This window comes from Pelophylax lessonae (genome assembly GCF_965119305.1).
Source record: "Pelophylax lessonae genome assembly, chromosome: 7".
Classification (NCBI taxonomy): domain Eukaryota; kingdom Metazoa; phylum Chordata; class Amphibia; order Anura; family Ranidae; genus Pelophylax; species Pelophylax lessonae.
Genome location: NC_138774.1, coordinates 234,819,325 through 234,840,415, shown reverse-complemented (window position 1 = coordinate 234,840,415; position 21,091 = coordinate 234,819,325). Strand labels below are relative to the sequence as shown.

The following is a 21,091-nucleotide window of genomic DNA, read 5'->3' as shown; positions in this document are numbered from 1 at the left end:
CTCTGCTGTCTAGAAGGCTGTTAAACATTCTCACATCTAATCAAACTATAAGTTTAGCTGTTTGCCAAGAGTCCACCTTTATATGGCTGAAATACTTCACATTATCCCATAATTTAGGTGAGAGATCTATATTCTGATAACTCTAATGACTTTCTGTAGGGGGTGGCAAAAGGGCCCATTCACACCATTAACTGCACATAACTGCGCGTTTTTTTTATATGCATTTCAAGCGCGTTTGACGTGTGCTTAACTGCATTCTACATGCGTTTTGTGCTGTGTTTGCAGTGCATTTTTCTATACGTTTTTGGGCATTTGAAGAGCGTTAACTGCATTTGCGGTGCAGAAAAATGCAGCATGCTCTACTTTTTTTTTTTTTTTAAACTGCGCTGCACTGATGTGAACTACGCCCATTGGATTACCTTGATTATGGGCTGTCTATGCAGTTGGAATGCAGCTAAAAGGCATCCAACTGCATTCGGTATGAAAGGGCCCAAAGAAAGCTGTTGATTGAAGCGGGTACCTTTTGAAATGTAGAATTCAGTGATGCCATTGTTACTTATCTGGAAAGTATATACATTTTGCAATATGGGGAAATCCTTGAACTATATTTTGTTCTTTAAAAAATTTGGCCACGTGAGATTGCTAAATAAATCCCGGATTGTGGAACTAAAATTATATATAAAAAAAAAAAATTCTCAGGGCTGTTTTGGCAGAAAAAGAGTGGGGCCTACTTAATATCATTGCGGTGGTCCCCATATTATGGTTGATGGATGTATGCCCTTCAAATCATTTTGTCAACAGTTCCCCCTCCCAGAAGGGACAACCCTGATCCCTAAGGCTACGTTCACATGTTAGCGTAGCGGATCGTGGGCAGAACACCGCGATTCTGCCTGCAATCCGGAAATCATTGCAAATCACGGGACGCCTGTGCGTTGCTGTTGCTTTGCGATGGCACCCCAAACGCTGTGCGATGTTGCAGCGATTTCCGCCTGCCGAATCGCGGTAACATCGCGCAAACAAAATTGCGGGTCGCATGACGCGTAAAAAAGGTACAAGAGCTTCTTTGGGTCGTCATGCAACCCGCGATTTTGTTTGCGCGATGTTAATGCGATTCGGCAGGCGGAAATCGCTGCAACATCGCACAGCGCTTGGGGTGCCATTGCAAATCAATGGCAACGCACAGGCGTCCCGTGATTTACAATGATTTCCGGATCGCGGGCACTATTAGAACTAGGAAGTTTATGACCAACAGACTGCTTTAGAGGAAGCAGATGGTCAAAGATGTACTTCATCCTGGAAAAGCCACTGTCCCCAAGACTGGAAATCAGGGAGAAGCTGGCCAAAATGTACAAGACTACCCCAGATGTGATCTTTGTATTTGGCTTTAGGACTCACTTTGGAGGTGGCAAAACAACTGGTTTTGGCATGATCTATGATATCCTAGACTATGCAAAGAAAAATAAGCCCAAACACAGACTTGCCAGGCATGGCTTATACGAGAAGAAAGACTTCTAGAAAACAGAGTAAAGAAATGAAGAACAGAATGAAGAAGGTCAGGGGCACAGCCAAAGCAAACGTGGGTGCTAGTAAAAAGAAGGACTAAAGGATCCCAGGACAAACTATCTGAAGATTGTAAAAGTTAGATATAGGCAGGCTATCGCTCTTAAAATAACACAGATCCTGCTCTCACAGAAAATGTGTGATAAATGCAGGTGAATGCTCTCATTGGTCCTACCGCCTCCACGATGGTATAGACGATCTCCGGGAGTCGCTTCCGACTTTGTCAAAGGGGGAAGTGACGAAACGCATCAGAGCATGGCCACACGATATACCAGAAGGATTGATCGGGTGAGCAGCGGTGACTCCCGGAGGTCTACTATACCATCGTGCGCTGAAGCTGTGTTTAGTTTGTACATGCAATCATATGAGGTTTTATTTCTAAAATAAAAAGTTTAAAGTGGTAATACACTAGTGGAGCTTTTTTTTCTCCTTTGCATGTATATGAGAAAAGAAAGGCTGACATAAAAGGAGACATCTGAGGTGTAATTGCCCTGATTGCAAATGTAGCACCCTACAAATAGGTGCTAGGTAAAACTATAGTGGGCCTTGTCTGCCTAACAGCAGGGCTGTGATTTATCTAGTCAGGGCTTCCAGATGTGCCTGCTGAAGGGAGAAGTATCCCCACTGGCTCCTGTGAGGATTCTCATAGGGCAGTGTGGGAAGCTCAATCAGGGGACACATCCCAGCTTGTAACTACCCCAGAAGGCAGATTACGCGGCAAAGGATTCTGGGAGTGGATATAAGTTTGGGGGGGGGGGGGGTAAGTGCGTGGCACGGCGTCTTCGGTGGGAGCAGAGTCCCAGGAAGGAGAGTGTGGCTACTTCTCCTCCTGCCCGAGGTAGGTGGATATCTCGGGGTGTCGCCTGAGTGTCCAGAGCGTGATGAGTTGAGCTGAGGGGATCCGGTGTGCCGAGAGCCTGCAGAGAGAGAGGGAGGGGGGTCCAGTCCCAAGAAAGCCTACACAGGTCGTGATTACTGCGGATTGCCCTTGGGGGTCTGCCTAGAGCCAGAGGGGACCACTCCGGAAGAGGTTCTGGGATCCAGTGTCAGCTAGCTGTAAACGGGGTACCTAGGTTGAGGACCCTGAAGTTGTAAAGGGGGTACATAGTCAGTGGACCCTGAAGAGTTCAAGTAGTAAAGGGGGCACCTGCAGTCTGGGCCCTGAATTGTATTGCGTGGGGGGGGGCGTGTCCGACTTCCGGGATGTGAGGAGCGTTTCTAGAGAGCTCCGCTGCCACTGACTAATCCTTTCAGCAATCCTGCTCCATCCGCCGATATACTTACCTGGATCGGCCTCTCTTCTACTCCTGGAACCACCCGGACCTGTGCTGAGATGGTAAAATACGGCAGGGATGTGCCCCCGTCCCCGGCGGGCTGCAGCTCGGACCATCCGGAGCAGGCCCAAGATGGCGGCCACCCGCGGTCGCCGGGCCTGGAGGCCTCTAATAGCCCACTCCTGCCGTGGTCGGATGAGGGGGGTGAGTGGCCGGCACTGTCGCCTTCCCCTGGCCTTCCGGGGGGGGCGAATGGCAAGTCATCTGGACGGTCGGTAGAGCCCACGTTGCGCCAGATCATGGACGCTATTAAGGGGTGCCAGGCCTCCCTGACGTCTCAGATAGACACCCTCCGTGTGGACTTCTCACTCCTGAAGGAAGACGTGAGTAAAATTAGGCAGAGGGTGACGACTGCGGAGCAGAGGATTAGCGCTGTGGAGGATGATGTCTTCCCCCTCCCCGCTGCCATCCGGGATCTACAGCATGAGCAGAGGGCGCAGGCTGCAAAGCTGGGCGATATGGAGGACCGCCTGCGCCGTAACAACCTCCGCTTTTTAGGATTCCCTGAGGGGGCTGAGGGGGGTCAAGCAGTGGATTTCCTGATGGACTGGCTGCGTAGGTCCCTGGGTCCTGACACTTTCTCCCCGCTCTTTGCAATCGAAAGGGCGCACCGGGTCCCCTCCAGGGCCCCTGTCCCCGGGGCTAGGCCCAGACCGTTACTGGCACGTATCCTGCACTTCAGGGATAGAGACGCGGCCCTGCGCAGAGCCAGGGACCTTCCTGATCTGAGATTCAACAACAGTATTATTACCATATTCCCTGACTTCTCTGCTTCTACGCAAAAACAGCGTGCGGCCTTTATGGGAGTGAAGAAAAGGCTCCGGGACCGTCATCTCCCCTATAGTATGCTTTATCCTGCGAAACTAAGAGTGGTGCACGGAGGCAAAGTGCATTTTTTCCTGGATCCTGCTGATGCTGACCAATGGATGGATTCGTTGGGTAGAGCCTAATCCCTTGCTGAATGTCATGCGATACCTACTGTGCTGTGCTTCCTCCCTTGCCGGGAGGCTTTACTGCTTCGGGAGATTTGTTGCCCAGGTTCCTTTTCCACAGTCTTGTTGTTTTTGGGACGTTAATGAGCACTGATCTTTGTATTATTATTAAATTTTTTTTTTTTTTTTTCGGCTGCTGGAACCAATGGACTCCTGTGTTTGAGGCTTCTATACTCCTGCAAGCTGGATGCTACATATCCGTGAACTTTGTTGTGGCCCCGGAGGTCCACTTGAACTATGAGTATTCATGTACTTTTCCTACGGTTCTACCTTTGGTTTGGTTTGGGGTGTAGGTTTGTGACAGTTGGGGTCATGAACAGGGTGGGGGGAGGGAGGGGTTTGTTCTTTTTCTTTTTTGGGGACTGTTATCCGACCTATGTACTTTTGTGCTATACCAGTATGCTTTTTTTTTTTCCTCTTCTCTGTCTGGCTGACTTCCCGGAGGCCTTTAGGGAAAGCTCCTACTGTGGTCCCCGTGGGGGCGCTGCCTTCCCTGGCGGGGGTTGTTGTTGTCTCATCTGCTCGGATGGCTGAGGAGACGCTGACACTCCTGTCCTGGAACGTCAGGGGACTGAATGACCGTGTTAAGAGGGCTTTGGTATTTAATTATATTCAGAAATACAAACCGCATATAATTTTTTTGCAAGAGACTCATTTGACTGGCTCCAAGACTATGGCTCTTAAACGGGCCTTTGTGGCGTACACCTTTCATGCTACGTTTTCTACTCATGCTAGGGGAGTGTCTGTCTTGGTTGCTCGCTCCTTGGGTTGCTCGGTTAAACATGTGGTCACTGATGTTTATGGTCGATATGTAATTTTGCTGTTACTCATTAATGGGGTGGTGTATACCTTTGTATCTGTCTATGTCCCCCCTCCGTTTACCATGGGTTTCTGGGACGCCTTGATGTCCCAGCTCCTCCAGGTGGCGGAGGGGCCAGTGATAGTGGCTGGGGACCTCAACTCTGTACTGTCTCCTGGGTTAGACAGGTGTCCTGGAGACGATGGTCCTCCTTCATCGTTAGCAGCTTCTCTAGCCAGGTATAACCTGGTGGACTGCTGGCGTTGGAAGAATCCACTTGGGAAAGAATATTCCTGTTACTCTGCCACCCATAAAACTCTGTCTAGGATTGATATGTGTTTGCTGTCTCCGGATTTGCTCCCCAGACTCGTGGCTGTCTCCTATCTGCCTAGGGCCATTTCGGACCATTCTCCTGTGTTGCTGCGATTTGGTCTTTCTGTGACGCGTGGCCTCCAAACATGGCGGCTCAGCCCCTTGTGGCTAACGGAGGAGGTCTTTTTTAATGCTACGGCTAAGGAGATTGCCCACTTCTGGCGGGTTAATCCGGGGACGGCTGCTGGGGACATTGTCTGGGATGCCTTCAAGGCTTCTATGAGGGGTACGGTGGCAGGGATTATCCATCAGTTGAGAGAGGATAGGGCCTGGCGGGTGGAGTCTCTGCAGGGGGAGGTGACGGCTGCGGAACTAGAATATGTTCGGAACCCTTACTCCTCTAATTACTCCCTCTGGCGAGACAGTGCGAGACAACTAGACCTGGTACTCCTTGAAAAAACTCAGAAAAAACTTCTCTATCAAAAACAACGTGTATTTGAATATGGGGATAAAAATAGTAAAATTTTGGCTTATCTTTCCCGCTCTGAACACCCTGTTACGGCCATATCTGCTGTGTATGATGCGGAGTCTCACTTGTGCACATCTAGGGAGGATATCAAGACGGCTTTTGTGGCCTTCTTCGAGTCCTTGTATACCTCTCAGGTTTCCTATACCACGGCGGAGCTGGACGAATACTTGCTGCAGGTACAACTGCCTGAATTGGAAGCGGAGGACAGGTTGGCACTGGATGCTCCGATTTCTGCTGAAGAGATTGGGGCCGCGGTTGCCTCTTTTGCTGCCAATAAAACTCCGGGCCTTGATGGATTTCCGGTTGAGTGGTACCGCGCTTATTCGGAACTCCTCACTCCGCGTCTGTTGAACATGTATAGGGAGGCTTTCGAGGCGGGTGAGCTCCCTCCCTCTCTCCGGGAGGCCCTTATTGTCTTGATTCCAAAGCCGGGCAAGGATCCCACACACTGTGAGTCATATCGTCCTATTTCATTGATTAATGTGGATGTTAAGATCCTAGCCAAGGTGCTGTCCCGTAGAGTGAACTCGGTTATTTCTCAACTTATCCACCCGGACCAAACCGGCTTCATTCCCGGGCGCTCTACGGCGATAAATTTGCGCAGACTCTTCACGAATCTCCAGATGCCTTCGGAGGCCGTGGACACTAGGGTGGTGGTGTCCTTGGATACTCATAAGGCGTTTGATTCAGTGGAATGGCCTTACCTGTTTGCGGTCCTTGCTCGGATGGGCTTTGGCCCTACATTTATAGGATGGGTTAAGATATTATATGGCTCACCAGTGGCGCGGATTCGGGTTAATAATGTGGTTTCTGACTCGTTTTCCGTGGGTCGTGGCACTAGGCAGGGGTGCCCTTTGTCTCCCCTGCTGTTTGCCATGGCCATTGAACCCTTGGCATCCCTACTAAGGGGGGATGGGAGGATAAAGGGTTGTAGGATAGGGGATCTGGTTGAAAAAACTTCCCTTTATGCTGATGATATGCTGCTCTATCTGGCGGATTGTACTGATTCACTGACAGCTGCGTTACAGGTGATAAATGATTATGGCCGATACTCCGGGTTCAGGGTCAACTGGACCAAATCAGTGATTTTTCCATTTGATCCTACCATTGTCCCTACGATCCATACTCCGCATCCGCTTAAGGTAGTCTCCTCATTTAAATATCTGGGGGTGACGGTTCAACAGCCGGTCAGCTCCTACGTGGACCATAATATTACTCCGCTGATTCAAAGACTTAAGCTGACGCTATCCACGTGGACCAAGTTGCCCCTGAATTTGATGGGGAGGGTCAATATTTTTAAAATGGTATACTTACCCCGCTTTCTGTATCTATTTTGGCAGGCTCCGGTGTACCTACCCAAGTCTCTTTTTAGGGTTATAGAGTCTCTATTACTAACGTTTATTTGGGGGGGGAAGCCGGCGAGGATATCACTCCGGACTCTGCAGCTCCCTGCTACTGCTGGCGGGCTGGCGGTCCCTGACCTTCAGGCGTACTATCTGGCGGCCCAATTGACCCATGTGCATGCCTGGTTCTTCCCGGACCTCCCCAATGCTGCGGTTACGACCGCGGCAGCGGTGATGGGTTCCTATGAGGCCCTTCTCAACTCCTTATACCGGAGGGGTCCCTATCCGTCGGGGGGTGCGGAGATTCTGAAGCTTTCATATAAAATTACAATGATCTGCAACAAACGTATTGGGGGTTCCTCCTTTAATAATTCGCCTAATGCTCCGCTGTGGTATAACCCTGGTCTCCCTGAATTGTACAAGCTATCTGATCCCCGAAGGTGGGCGTCCTTTGATCTGAAGTATGCTCATCAACTGTTCGAAGGCCATGAGTTCAAGTCGTTCCCAATCTTGAGGCTGGAGCTGGGGGTTCCCGCTTCTTGCTGGTTCCTGTACCAGCAACTTAGGCACGCAGTGGCGGTACAATTTGGTCTTAGAGGGGTGCACCTGGCCGTGGCCCGCCTGGAGAGGGAGCTCTTGGCTGACGATCACTGTAAGCTTATTTCCAGATATTATGCTTTGATCAGTCTGGATAGAGACGGTAGGATGGCCAAAATTAGGGAAAGGTGGGGCAGGGACTTGCCACAGTTGGAGGAGGAGGCGTGGGATGAACTACTGGAATCCCAGTTTGAGGGGATTATTGCGGCAGGTGATAGGGTGATTCAGCTTAATTATTTGCACAGGATTTATTACACTCCGCATAGACTACACTGTATGGGTAGGCTCCCGTCTGCTGCATGTTCCAGATGCCAGGCCTCTAGGGGGGACTTTTTTCATATGGTGTGGACCTGCCCTATGATTCAGGTCTTTTGGAAAGGGGTCTGTCGTCTAATGGAGGAGAAATTGGCTCTTCCGAATATTTGTTCTCCGGATAGGTGCCTCCTGGGCAACTTGTCAGAGGAGAGCCTTGGCCAGTCTCAGAGGGTACTGACTAGAATTTTGTTCTTTTATGCCAAAAAATTGATTGCGCTACGGTGGAAGAGTCCTGACCCTCCCTCTGTGGAGGCTTGGGTCTCTATTGTCAATGGCGCTCTACCTCTTTATAAACTTACCTATCTAGCTAGGGGTTGCCCCAAAAAATTTAACAAGCTTTGGTTGGTATGGGTGAACTCGGTCTCAGGCTCCTTGGAGGTGTAGTTGGGCGGTCCCCATGGAGAGCCTATGTTACGGGGGTTGGTCAGACATTGGCCTAGTCCTGTGTGATGTGCTATTATGCTGGTACTACTGTTAGATTCTGGTGCTATTTGGTCGGAAGGTTGGGTAGGGAGGGAGGGGGGGGGCGGGTTTGGGTTGGTTATTTTTCTGTTGATTCCATTCCTTGCTGTTTTATTATGATGGTTGTTTGGATGGTATGTACTCCTGATTTGTATCTGCTATCATTTATTAATTGATGTGCCTGTTATTCGTTGTCATTGGTCTGGAATTACTGTTTGTGTGTTTTTATTTTTTTATTTTATGCAAATACCAATAAAATACCTTTAAAAAAAGAATTGTATTGCGTGTGCCAGTTACAGTGATATTTATTTGGAGTTCTACAAAATACTACCTAAAGCTGTGCCAGGCAGGGGAAAGTATTCAGAGACTTACACAGTGAAGCAGTGTCAGGAGTTCCACAGTTCTCAGTCTTTAGATCTACTGGACTATAGGTCGGGGATTCAACACTTCATCTGTTATACAGAGTGTTCTCAGAGTCAGTGAGCGTTGGCCGGTGCCGGCTGGCGTCAAGGAAGCGCCAACGGGCATTTTCAAGATCGAAGTCCCAATTGTAATTAGTTCAAGCCGAAAAGGAGTATCCCACTCATTCCCTTCTCCCATCCCCTTAATTTATAATAAAAACCACAAACAAAGATGCCGGAGTTGTCGCTGCTTCAGTTGTCACACCTGGGGACTCAGCTCACATGGGCTGGAGAGGATTCCAGTACTAATGGCAGACCCACACCAGGCCATAGGCCTAGAAACCTTGCTACACATTATTTGATACTTTGCGCTATTAGCCTCAACTATGAAGATGGTGGGCATTAAAGTGGGATGAGTTGCCTAGCTGAGGGGCGTGCAAGCACGGAGGTGGTGGATCTTATGGTGTTCCTTTATTCAGCACGTAACCCACTTCATCCGATCACCTGATATCACTATTTGTCACCAAGCTTTTTGGAGCACAACACATTGGATGTGGACTGTGTATTTGCTTCAATATTTGTTTTCTTAGAACACTTGAAGTGATTTTGTGCACTGATTTGTTTATCTGAAAATTGTGCTTTATTCCAGGATCTTGCAATTAAAATTATAAAAATTGAAAAAAAAAAAAAAGGTTCCCTTCAATGGAACTAAGCCACTGGACTAAGCCCACCCCCTTAAACACAACCCCACATCATAATCCCCCCTCCACCAAATGATTTGGAACAGTAAACATGCCCATAAAGACCTGGATGAGCAAGTTTGGGATGGAGAAGTCCTGACCTCCACCTGATAAAACACCTTTGGAATCTGCGAGCCAGGCCTTCTCATCCAACATTGTTGCCTGACCTCACCAATGCGCTTCTGGAAGAATGGTCAAACATTTCCATAAACACACTCCTAAACCTTGTGGACAGCCTTCCCAGAAGAGTTGAAGCTGTTATAGCTGCAAAGGGTGGGCCAACTCCATATTGAACCCTATGGACTAAGACTGGGATGCCATTAAAGTTCATGTGCGTGTAAAGGCAGGCGTCCCAATACTTTTGACAATATAGTATATATATATATATATATATATATATATATATATATATTATACAGGATTTATATAGCACCAACAGTTTGTGTAGCGCTTTACATCATGAGGGCAGACAGTACGATTACAACACAATTCAATAGAGGAGGAATCAGAGGGTTCTGCTCATTAGAGCTTAAAACACCCAAAGCACAACATACAGCTGTGTTCAGAGCCATAAATAAAGTACACATTATGAATATGAACGCAGCGTATTGTACACATGCAGATCATGTGCAGGGCTAAACACAAATTGGATTTTTCCTACAACTTACCTGTAAAATCCTTTTCTTGTAGTACATTACGGGACAGAGCAGGCTATAATAATGACTATATGGGTTTTACTCCACCTGTAGGTGAATGGATACTGACAAACCAATAGAGAGGAAGTTCCCCCTATACTGTATAACCCATCCCATACATAAGAACCTCAGTTTTTGTAGCAAGCAATGAAGATCCAAGAAAAAGGGGGAGGGGGGGTGTGGAACCTCTCTGTGTCCTGTGATGTACTCCAAGAAAAGGATGTTACAGGTAAATTATAGGAAAAATTTAAGTTTCTTTATCATACATCATGGGACACAGAGCAGGCTATAATAACGACTGACTATCTGGGATGTCCTAAAGTATTGCCCTTGAGGGGAGGGAACACAGTTATCCTAAGATCACCCTCGGACAAAAGGATCTTATACTGCTTGCTTGTAGCACGCTGCTTCCTAATTGAGCCCCTCTCAGGCTCCAACATCCACCTGGTAGAACCTAGTGAATGTATGTACAGAAGACCAGGAAGCAGCCTTGCAAATCTAAACCACAGACAGCTGATGATGCATCGCCCATGAGGCACTTACCCTCCTGGTAGAGTGCGCCTTTAATCTAAAGGGTGGGACCTTTAAACCATACGCCTGAACAATGACCTGACTAATCCATTTAGAAATAGTCGAACTTGTCGCTGCCTGGCCCTTCCTGCAGGACAAAAAAAAGGCATCAGTACTCTGAATTAGTGTTCACCTTTTCAATTAGGCCTTGCATTCTCTCTACGTAGTACGGGCAGTCAATTTTTCTTCTGTGGTCCGAGGATTTGGAAAAAAAGGAAGGCAGAGTGATATCCTGGTTTAGATGAAAACTGGAGACCACTTTGGGCAAAAAAGCTGGATGGGGACGCAAGACAACTCTGTCCTGATGCAGGACCAAAAACAGCTTCTTGCAAGAAAGGGCTGCTAATCCTGACACCCTTCTGGCCGAGGTTACAGCAACCAAAAAAACAATTTCCTTATCAAGAGAACCCAAGGAATATGCCTGATAGGTTCAAACAGTTGTTTCTGTAACAAAGAAAACACAAGATTTAGGTCCTAGGGGCATAAGTGTGGCTTGACCGGCGGAACCATGCGAATCACACCTTGCAGAAATGCTTGCACCAACGAGTGCGTCCCTCGTAAAGCAGGATGGAATATAGGGGACCTTGGGAAAGTACAGTGCCTTGCGAAAGTATTCGGCCCCCTTGAACTTTGCGACCTTTTGCCACATTTCAGGCTTCAAACAAAGATATAAAACTGTAATTTTTTTGAAGAATCCACAACAAGTGGGACACAATCATGAAGTGGAACGAAATTTATTGGATATTTAAAACTTTGTTAAATAAAAAAACTGAAAAATTGGGCGTGCAAAATTATTCAGCCCCTTTACTTTCAGTGCAGCGAACTCTCTCCAGAAGTTCAGTGAGGATCTCTGAATGATCCAATGTTGACCTAAATGACTAATGATGATAAATAGAATCCACCTGTGTGTAATCAAGTCTCTGTATAAATGCACCTGCACTGTGATAGTCTCAGAGGTCCGTTTAAAGCGCAGAGAGCATCATGAAGAACAAGGAACACACCAGGCAGGTCCGAGATACTGTTTGGGAGAAGTTTAAAGCTGGATTTGGATACAAAAAGATTTCCCAAGCTTTAAACATCCCAAGGAGCACTGTGCAAGCGATAATATTGAAATGGAAGGAGTATCAGACCACTGCAAATCTACGAAGACCTGGCTGTCCCTCTAAACTTTCAGCTCATACAAGGAGAAGACTGATCAGAGATGAAGCCAAGAGGCCCATGATCACTCTGGATGAGCTGCAGAGATCTACAGCTGAGGTGGGAGACTCTGTCCATAGGACAACAATCAGTCGTATACTGCACAAATCTGCCCTTTATGGATTATATATTATATCCACAGGAGAAGTACAGCTAAACGAGCTTTGGCTATTCTTCTCCTTTAAAGTAGAACTAGAGGCAAAACTTTTTATTTCACTTTTGAATAGAGCAAAGGAGGGTTATAACCCGTCAGATTTTTTTTCCACTATCTGTATCTAATTGCAGAGACTTCCCTTCACTTCCTGTCCCATAGCAAAAACAGGAAATCCCTGCAAATGAAGGGAGTCCCTTGGGGACCCCCAGGTCACCAGAACTAGTGTCCCCATTGGAAGATTTCCCCTCTATTAATTTTTCTGGGGACAACCCAAAATTTGGGATTTTCTCTTACTTTGATTTTCAATGATAGTGGTAAACAGGACAAATAGAGAGGGTGAATCTCCCTAACGTAGGGCACAGACAGAAATAAAAACTGACAGGTGTTCTAATCCCCCTGCACTCTATCCAGAACTAAAATGTTGTCTTTAGTTATAGCACAGGTGCCTCTCTGCTCAGAAAATGTGGGAAAGCAAGTTGTGCTGTATAAATCAGATTAGGTAATCCAGAGTTACATTTTGCATTTCATTAGCAGTATCCATAGGAGATTGGAATGTAAAACATCTGCTATACATCCAGTATATGTCTGACCTAGGAAAGGGAGAAAGCTATTCAAAGCAATAAAAGGTGTGCGCTCTATTACTGAAACCTGCAGGATACCAGGATTGAAGAGAAGTCATCTCTGAGGTTTGCTTTGATGTGCATTTAGGAACAAAAAATGCACTTGAAGTGGTTTATTTTTTTCGTTTAAGAAAACCTGTAAAATTCCTATCAGGGCAAAATCACAGCAGGTTTACTTAACCACTTGTGGACCGCCCACTGTATATATACTATGGCAGGGCAGCCGCTCTGCTCCAGATCACCTAACTAGTATATGATCTGACTCTTCCAGGTCTTTGGGGCACACTGCCTGAGTGGGAGCTGATCGGCAGACTCAATGCCCGCTGGCACTCACCGATGCTTCCAAACACAAGCAGAATGGCAGTCTGCCCATGTAAACAAGACAAATTACCATTCTGTCACAACAGAAGGCATAGATCCTGTGTTTCTGTAAAGCAAGAGCACCTGTTTTTAACATATACCGGCAGGTATATAGTTTTATCCATCACTGCACAGAATGTAAGTTGTGATTATACTTCAAATCTTTTTATACAAACTTATGTACTGTATGAATATCTGTATTATTATTCGCATTTGATTGACTTTTGTTTGATCAATTACCTACAGACCACCATTCAGGGTCTCCTATTTTGTCCCCCTGAAGAAGGAGTAGTTGTATAACTCCGAAACTAGTCGGGTCTGGAGTCTTCACCCTGCAATTGGTGCTTTATTCAAGTGCATATGTGATGTATCTCTACTTATTTACTTGCCTTTTATTACCTTGTTAATTTTGTTATTTCAATAAAATATTAAACATTTTTGAATTAAACTTGTGTAGACATGAGTGCCTAAAAAATCCCACCAACAGGGGAAAACCTTTCTTTCTTGAGACTATATTGGGATGTGGCACCACCCTTAGCACCCAACACAGGTCATCCCCCATTTGACTTATTCAGGTAGCAAATACCATTCCCCGCTTAACCTGTGTTGTGTCCTATCTGTTCCCCCGCGAAGGTGATTTTGTCCCCTTCCCCTCCGCGGATAAACAGAAGAAAAAAACTTTTTTATATATATTATTATTTTCAAAAATACTTGTTTGAACCATTAATCATAACTTGTTAATGTGAACAGATAACCAGTGTTACCACATTTGGTCTTGCAAATATTGGGAGTCATCTTCCAATTTTGATTGTATCGAATTCATCGTCTCTCCAAAACTTATTTTCAGGAACCCCCATTTTCCTCCTGGTTGGTTCCAGTCATTATGGCTGGGTACACGGGAGATGAATGGGAGAACCTTATGTCTCAATATCTCAGGGACTTTGGACAAAGGGAGTATGCAGACGCGGACCTGTCCGCTCTCTTCTTCCAATTGTCCAAAGCCCTTGAGAAAAAATCAGCCAATTTTTGGCATGTAAAATCTTTCCAGGACTATCTCAAAAATAAAACAAACCCTACAGGCCTTAGAATTCAACTGTTTCCACTCTTAGAGGACTTAAGCCCGGAATTTAAGACCAACTGGGAACAAGCCCTGACTGACTGCTCAGCCACCCTTATGACACTACTAATCAACGAATATACTCGTCGATCTGTGATCCTAGACAAAGAAATTAACAGTCTATGTGACAAAATGAAAAAATACAAAACACATAAACTCTTTGATGAAAAGGAAAAACAACTTAAACAACATCTAGAAATTCACAATCGCAACATTTTGATAAAAAAACAAAATAAATTAAATAGAGACACTATGGCCTTTGAACAAAAAAAAAGGCATATAAGTGGAACACCAACAAAATATTGTACAATGGGCCACCTAAAAAACAATATCAGACGAATACATCTCACCCTTCATCCAAAAATACATCACATGCTCCAAAAAATTCAATTAAACAAAAAGTTAAGGAAGGAGTAAAACGAGCATTCCAAGATGAAACAGTAATTGGACAGACAATGAAAAAATCTAATATCCAACAGGAACGAACCCCCAACCTTTCACTATTCAAGCCACACACTTCCCATTCAGATAATACCACTCAACCACCACTAGATGTCACCTCTCCTCTCACCAACACACCTACACCCAATATATCCCAAATACCTCTTTCACTTGTATCCACTACTAATCTCCAAGATGCCACTTTTTTAGAACTGGTTCATCAGAGAGCCCCGACTTTCACACCAATGACACAATAAAAACCCTTACACCTCACTTTTCTATGGGCCCCACCATCAATCTGGCACAAACGGACTTGTCAGTCATTAATTTGTCTGACTATGAGCTATCCTCAGATGAAATCGAGGTTTTATCCAAAGGTCTCAGCTTTTGTTCAAATACCTCCCTTAAAAAATTTGACTTTATTAAAGATCTTCACCTTTTCGCTCGTAAGTTGAATTTCAAGGCCGCTTATGATAAAACTAACACATCCAATATACCCAAGACTAAAAAGGACTCCATTTTAGATACACTGATATCTTTATTGGAAGAGAACGATGATTTGATCGACAAAATTGATTTGCCATCACTCCTTGAGGGTGCAGACCCCAAACAACTAAATCCGATTCACAAGACTGAATCTTTGAGGAAAAAATCAGACAAATTTCCCATTTCTACTAACGCCAACGTTTCCGCCTTTGTTAAGCTTGTAACAAAAGAGGTCGAAAAAATAAATATTCGGCCATCCAAAACACGAAACATCACGACTAGCCAAAGATTGGCCATCAATAAATTATCACAAAATCATTTAATCACAATCAAACAGGCTGACAAAGGCGGAAACGTTGTCATTATGAACAATTCACAATATACAGCCATGTGTTACAAAATTCTTAGAAATCAGAATTGGTATCGCAAAATTACATCAAATATAGTGATCAAGTATCAACAAGAATTTTATCAATTAATTGACACAGCATATTTAAATAACGTGATTCCAAAGCATACATGGGAATTTATACGTATACCATTCCCTGTCACTCCAACGTTTTATTCACTCCCTAAAATTCATAAAAATGCTACTGATCCACCCGGACGGCCAAATCTATCAGGTCGGGGCTCCATCTCCGATAGTGCCAGTAAACTGGTAGATGCTTTCCTCAAACCCTTGGTAACGGCCCTACCCTCACACATCCGTGACACGATACACTTTTTGCAACAAATTGAGGACATACAAATTCCACAAGATAGTCTACTCGTCACCATTGACGTCAAGGCCTTGTACAGCTCTATCCCCCATGAACGGGGGATGGCAGCTGTACAACACGCTATAACATCTAACTATACCCTCGACGCCTACGGTGAATTCATCCTGTCTATCTTACAATATATTTTACATCACAATGTATTCACCTTCAATGGCTCCCACTACCTCCAGATACAAGGCGTAGCGATGGGCACTTGTTGTGCCCCATCCTACGCCAACCTGTATCTGGGGGAGTGGGAGCAATTCTTTCTTACAAATGAGACTACTTCTATGTATACGGACCACATCAGTATGTGGTTACGATACATAGACGACATCTTTATGATTTGGCAGGGTTCATCTGAACTTCTTGACAATTGTATAGACAGGATGAATCGAAATGACTTTAACCTAACCATTACCATGAATGCAAGCAAGGACGTGGTCACATTCTTGGATGTGGAAGTGACGAGGGGGAGGATGGTGCTCTCCGCAGTGACCTTTTTCGAAAGCCCACTGCGGGGAACACCATCCTCCATGCATCTAGTTTTCATCCTCGGTCTCTGGTACACTCCATACCATATGGGGAGTATTTGAGAGCCAGACGTAATTGCAAAGATCTAGAAGGCTTCCGCAAAGTAGCGGATGATCTTAGAACTAGACTCCTGGCCAGGGGGTACACAAAAACAATCCTGAAAAAAGCTTACAAAAAAGCAATTTCCAGTGAAAGGAGTAAACTATTGTCCCCCAAAGAGAATAAAGAGGATGATCCAGTTTTAAGAATAATAACAACATATTCGGAACAACATTTAACAATTAAAAAAATAGTATCCAAGTACTGGCATGTGCTTGCTTTGGACGCTATTGTGGGCAAATACGTCCCAGAACAACCCCATTTTACCTATCGCAAGGTACCGGCGCTTAAAGACAAACTTGTTCAGAGCGAATTTAAAGATCAAGAAAAACATGACCCGTGCAAATATAAGGGCACTTATATTTGCGGCAGTTGCAGATATTGTGGTTTTATGCTGACATCTAAAAACCCCACCCTGCCGAACGGCCAGGTATTTAGGCCCAAACATTTCGCCAACTGCCGCACTCACGGAGTGGTATATTTGCTGCTCTGTGAGTGCGGCTGTTTTTACGTCGGCAAGACCAAGTTAGATTTCTTTAAACGTGCCAACAGACACATAAAAAGTATCAAGACCTGTGACCCTGATCTCCCCCTCGGGCGACATGCGGCACTTGTTCATCCAGGGAAATGTCCCAAAATCAAATTTTTGATTTTGGACAGGATCCACCCTAGTTCCAGAGGAGGAGACTGGAACAAGGTCCTCCTGCAAATGGAACTACGGTGGATCTATCTCCTCAAAGCCACTGAACCCCCAGGATTAAACGAGATGGTATCTTTTAAACCTTTCTTAGAAGGTTTCAGTTCGGGAGGAATGGAGAAATAAGCCCTCCTCCCCCTTTGCTGATAAACTTCCCTATTATTTTTGATAATGAACCATCCTGTCATCCTAATTTGTCATCAATAGGGGTCAGTATTGGCAATATCATCATTTTCTCAAATGTATCTTATGTTCAATGCTTGCATATAATTCCATTTCTGGTTTCTGTTCTCTCAACAGATGCTCCTGCGCTCATCCAGAACCTCTATGGGTTGAAATCAAAATGACAAGAAAAATCTTTGTATTTTTGTCTCTTTATTTATGCCTTTCGTTCTTCCCTTGCATTTTTACAAGGACAGTAAAAGATCGGCGATGATAGCCTCAATGGGGCTATAATATACAATTTTCCTTTAAAACATACTTCTTCTCTACAATGAGACAATTTTTTGTATAATGCCTGTTATTTTCTGTCCGCACAGGACAGAAGAATGTGGTATCTGTCGCCAGTGAATCTCTATCAAGCAGACAACCCGGCACGGAAAGCGGCCGCCACCTAGTGGCGAGCCGCATTCTGCGTCTTCTGTCATGTTAAGGTCTCGCATCGCGAGACCTACAGACGGTGACGCATACCATACCCCGCCTGCGTTCCATGCTGACGGGTTAGGTTACGTGCCGGTGGAACGCAGGAGCCGGCCGAACTTCCGCTTTATCGCTCTCCGGGCCAACGGAGCGGGGGAACGCCCGGCCCCTCCGCACCAGGGACCCCATCAGGCAATCAGCACAGGGAGAAGTGAACGAAGCCAGTCAAGTACACACAGCTGTGAAGTCCAATTGACTCCACACATATACCCTCTTCTCAGCAGTGAATTCATTGTTCGCCTGCTGAGAACACTGTGAGGACCTGATCTAATCCAGTCTGTTTAAACACCGTGCAAAAGGTAACAATTTATATTTCCTCTTCTTTTATCGATACCTCACCAAATCTTTTTATAGATGATGGGGGTAACCGTGCTTTATCTGGCCATTATTCGCTGATTAGGGGAAACTAACATATAATTCTTTTTAAGGGATAATTATGGGTATTCACCAATCCCTTATTGGCTTTCTCTCCTCTCCATCTATATAGGAATGGGATTGTTAGCTTTCTACTTGAAAATACATGTTATTACACTGGCACTGAGATGGAACTTATCATTCCATCTCTTAGCCTTTCCTATTGTCCCCTTCTCAAACAATATGGCCAGCTTATATTATGGGACCAACATGCTTTTATGATCCTATATCTCTCCCCTGTAGCTGATCGGCCAATCATTGGGATCCAGTTGTTCTGACTTGATGTCTTCCTGGGATTATCCACATATATGGGCATAATCTTTCCCTACAACACAAGTTTATGAGGGCTTCATTTGATGGATTTTACCAACCACACAGTCAACCCGTGTTTTTGGCAGAGCGCATAGAGCACCTGTTTTTAACATATACCGGCAGGTATATAGTTTTATCCATCACTGCACAGAATGTAAGTTGTGATTATACTTCAAATCTTTTTATACAAACTTATGTACTGTATGAATATCTGTATTATTATTCGCATTTGATTGACTTTTGTTTGATCAATTACCTACAGACCACCATTCAGGGTCTCCTATTTTGTCCCCCTGAAGAAGGAGTAGTTGTATAACTCCGAAACTAGTCGGGTCTGGAGTCTTCACCCTGCAATTGGTGCTTTATTCAAGTGCATATGTGATGTATCTCTACTTATTTACTTGCCTTTTATTACCTTGTTAATTTTGTTATTTCAATAAAATATTAAACATTTTTGAATTAAACTTGTGTAGACATGAGTGCCTAAAAAATCCCACCAACAGGGGAAAACCTTTCTTTCTTGCAACAGAAGGCATAGATCCTGTGTTTCTGTAAAGCAAGAACACTGATCCATGCCTCCCACTAGTCAAAGCACCTCCCCCACATCACTGAATCACAGGCTAGGCACACAGTTAACCCTTTGATCCCCCTGATGTTAACCCCTTCCCAGCCAGTGTCATTACCACAATGTTTAGCACTGATCACTGTATTACGGTCACTGGTCCCCAAAAGATGTCAGTGTCCGATTTCTCCCCCACAATATCGCAGTCCCGCTACAAGTCGCTGATCGCCGCCATTACTAGTAAAAAAATAAAAAATAACCCATAGTTTGTAGACAGTGCCGGCCTTAGGTGTTCAGGCGCCCTGTGCGAGCAAATCCTGTGGCAACCCCCCCCCCCCCCGCACATTTTCTTGCACCTTTTTTGCACTTTACTTGACTTTTCTTTTTTATGATCACTAATTACTTAGCTCCCCTTACATCACAGACCCTCACAGAGCCCCCCCCCTTTACACCAGAGACCCTCAGAGGCCCCCCTTTACATCATAGACCCCCACAGAGCCCCCCCTTTACATCATAGACTCCACAGAGGCCCCCCTTTACATCAGGGACCCCCCCCACACACAGAGCCCCCCCTAACATCAGGGACCCCCCCCACACAGAGCCCCCCTTACATCAGGGACCCCCCACACAGAGCCCCCTTACATCAGAGACGCCCCTTTACACAAGAGACCCCCACAGAGGCCCCCCTTACATCAGAGACTTCCCCACACAGAGCCCCCCTTATATCAGAGACTTCCCCACACAGAGCCCCCCTTATATCAGAGACCCCCCGACACAGAGCCCCCCTTACATGAGAGCCCCCCCACACAAAGCCACCCTCACATCAAAGACCCCCCCACACAAAGCCCCCCTCACATCAAAGACCCCCCTTACATTAGAGACCCCCCACACAAAGCCCCCCTTACATTTATTGCAGGAGAGAGAGAGAGAGCTTACTTGCCTCACTATGGAGGCTCACACTGTCTGCAGCTTTTTTTCTTTAAACTTCCCGCCCACACATCCCCGGGGAGTGTGGGCGGGGCAGACCCAGAAGGAGAAGAGACGGGAGGAGGAGGAGCTGACGAACTCTCCTCTAGCGTCCCTGCAGAGAGGAGGAGAGATCAGTCAGCGGCGGCGTCTCTGTGGCTGAACTGTGTGAGATACACAGCTCAGCACTGAAGCTGTAGGAGACCGAGGCACAGCCGTAACAGTGGGTGATAAGCGGCAGCCACGGACTGTGCTAACCCTGTCCAGGCCGCGGTCGCCACTTACTTCCCGCTGTGCGGTCTGATCATCTGCGAGCTGTGATGGCCGCACAGCGCCCCTGTTGCCCATGGCGCCCTGTGCGGCCGCACAGCTCGCACACCCTAAAGGCTGGTCCTGTTTGAAGATGCTTTAACCTTTGCGCAAAACCAATCAATATACACTTATTGAGCTTTTGTTTCCCCAAAAATATGTAGCGGAATACATTTTAGCAATAAAGGGAGTATAGTAAATAGTGTGTTGGCATTGGTTATGCTGTTACATTTTGGAAGAAGCTGGACGCCAGCAGGAGGAAGGTGGCGGAGGCCATGTTGGTGCTCAGCGCTAAACCTTTTCTGGTTTTCTGGCTGTGCTGTGAACTCAGCCTGCTCTCCTCCAATGATCACACTTGTCCTGACATGCCCCCCCCCCCACGGCCATTCACCGGGAAGATCAGTGTGCTGTTTTCCCTACCACAGCTCTCTGACCTCTGTATGCAGCGGAGAACAGAGGTTATGTTATCACTTGCATTTAATTTGCATTTCTTAACTACATGGGTTGTTTTACAAAGTGAGATTTATTTGTTACCCATAGATGGATATTAACTGAAACAAGTGTGTCAGGTAACAACAACAAAAGTCACAACTCATTGTGAAACTCTAACAGGTGTAATTACTCGTCATCCATCTCTTCAGTAACTTTTATCGAAACCACGTGTACTATTAAATCTGAGATTAAATCTGGGAGTCGGCTGCACTGACTGTGGAACGG

At 45.8% G+C, this 21,091-nt stretch overlaps 1 protein-coding gene and 1 pseudogene across 2 annotated transcripts in view; one reads left to right on the top strand and one right to left on the bottom strand.

The window, feature by feature from the left end:
* The window catches only part of IRAK1 (interleukin 1 receptor associated kinase 1), a 188,404-nt gene that overhangs the window by 159,033 nt on the left and 8,280 nt on the right, over window positions 1–21,091 (bottom strand). The window lies entirely within an intron of this gene.
* LOC309559845 (small ribosomal subunit protein eS24-like) lies at window positions 1,170–1,629 on the top strand (annotated as a pseudogene). The gene has a single exon. The product of its transcript is annotated as a small ribosomal subunit protein eS24-like (transcript).